Here is a 2,486-nt window from a genome sequence, read left to right as displayed (position 1 = left end):
AAACAAAGAAAATCGCGTCTTTGTTTTGTCTCAAACAGCAGCGATGATAAAGATCATTCAGAGAGCAGCTGCAGACAACAACAGATTCAAACGGGCTTTTTTTAACAACCAGGAGCTCGAGGTCGAAACGTTTCGACTGCAGGTGCCACAGAGAGCAGGACAAAAACAAAAAGGATAAAAATACATCTTTGCATATTTAATCACAGAAAAGAAGCAGAACGGCTGAACGAACAAACAAAAAGATACAAGGAGAGAAAGGAGAGACACAATAAGATGAAATAATAAATTCTGCATCTTTCTGTTGGGGAGGAATCATAAAATATCAGCTGTAAAAAGGTTGGGATGTTGTGTAAAATGATCTGCGAACAGAACATAGTAAACAGATCAACTAATTAAACCAATAAAAATAAGGTCATTTGAGTCTGATGGCAGAGAAGTAGTTCCAGATGTTTCTCCTCTTCTTCTCCCATCAGTCTGTAAACATCTGGACCTGAGGTTGTCCCATTCTGTCTGCTCAACAGTCCTGGATGGGAGGCACTAATGCACCCCCATACCATCAGAGAGGCAGGCTGACCTCAGAACAGTTCTCCTCTTTGGTCCAGAGGAGACACATCTGTTCACATCTGGCTTCTTCTTTGCCTGATAGAGCTTTAAGCAGCCTCCAGACCAGCAGGAGGCTAAGATCTCAGGCACTGAGTGGAGATGACCTCAGCAAACACTAAAATGGCTCTAAGGCGGCCATTTTTACAGCTGCAGCGTGGTGTGGTAGTAGCAGAGAGTCATTCCCAGTCTTAAACACTTATTTCTACTTTATGTTTTTGCTGATAAATGCATTTTTTTAAAAACACTTTAAGTTTCGTTTCGCCTGATTAAGTTCTGAGTTTTGGATCAGTTAAGTTTGTGTTAGGAGGTTATCCCAAATCTCTGTTTCTCTCAGCAGGACTCAGGTTTTAAATCAGACTGAAGGGCCAGTCACGGCGCTCGTCAGCTTTCTGCTTCAGTGAGTTCACCGCCGGGGTCGCAGAGAGGTCAAACAGGAAGTCTCATTTCTCTCCGTGGACCTGCAGGAGCACCTGACCCGTTTCCGATGACTTTAGAGTTTCTCTCTAAGATAAGATTAAAGCCAATTTTTGCACATGAAGCAGATATTTGTGATTTCTCTCCTGATTTTATGATGTTATTTTACTTGATGTTGTTTACTTGTTTACTTGGGTTTCAGTTTCTGCAGATGAGAATTAGTTTCACAGCATGGAAATCAAAATAACCACGAGCTGTTAATCTAATTTAAAATCTTTTATGATGACCAGGTGAGGACCAGGTGAGGACCAGGTGAGGAGGACCGTTGCTGCTTTCTTCTTATTAAAACACTGAAGCTGCTGCAGCTGATGGCTGAAGGAGTGTCTCATCTGCAGATGTTTGGACACAAACGATCCAGATGTTGTGACTTTTAAAGACCTTTCCTCAGGAAGCGGAGGCAGGTGTTGTGTTTTTGTTTGTGGGCAGTTTGCCGCCTCCAAATTACTCAGAGCTTCTCTGAGTTTTTCTTGTTTACTGGTGGAAACCTGCTGCTAGGAAACACGGAGAAGAGGCGACACTCTCCTGAAACCTCCACGCCGGTCCCCCCGTGCTGTCATCAGCAGGTATCTGCAGCCCTCGGCTCATTAAAGAGCCGTTTATGAGCCGAAAGAGACGGCTCCCAGAGAAGAACCGAGAGTCCGTCCAGAACGAAACCAGAACAACTCAGGCTTTCTGAACCAACCCTGACCTGTTAACTCGTTCATGGTTACACTTTACCTTCTAGTTTTGCTACTTTAGCTTTTAGGCACTTTGTCTATAATATTAATACATTTAATTTATAAAACTCTTTGCATCTTGAGATCTCAGAGAACTACAAAGGGTTAAAAACCAAACATGCAGTTACTATAAAATAAAAAAATTAAATAAATTAAAATAAACATCCAAGAAGGTGAACCAAAACTGTATCTTTAAATATCTATATTTAAATCTTAGCTACCTTTTCATTACTTTTAGCCAACCTGTTACTGTTTTTAGTTGGTGTTATTGTTATTTTTTAGCCAGCTTTTAGCTACTTTCAGCTTCTAGCTAGCCTTTTGCTACTTTATCTTTTAGCTAGTCTTATGCTACTTCTAGCTTGTATCTGAATTTTGTTGCTTTTAGCATTTCTTTACTACATTTAACAAGTATTTTACTACTTTTATCTAACCTTTTTTTCTAGCATTTTACTAATTTTACCTTTTAGCAAGCCTTTAGCTACTTTTAGCTGTTAGCTAGCCTTTTGCAACATTCAGGTTAGCTTTTTATTGCTTGTATCATTTAGCTAGTGTTTTGCAGCTTTGACTTCTAGTTACCTTTTAGCCACTTTTAGCTGTTAGCTAGCCTTTTGCTACTTTCAGTTCGTGTTCTGCTTCTTCTGGCTTCATTGAGTCCTCTTCATCTCCCTCCTTCTCCCTCCTCCTCCTCCCTCC

This window comes from Kryptolebias marmoratus, linkage group LG11 (assembly GCF_001649575.2).
Source record: "Kryptolebias marmoratus isolate JLee-2015 linkage group LG11, ASM164957v2, whole genome shotgun sequence".
NCBI classification, from domain to species: domain Eukaryota; kingdom Metazoa; phylum Chordata; class Actinopteri; order Cyprinodontiformes; family Rivulidae; genus Kryptolebias; species Kryptolebias marmoratus.
The sequence above is the reverse complement of the archived record's forward strand: the minus strand, read 5'-3'. Positions refer to the sequence as shown.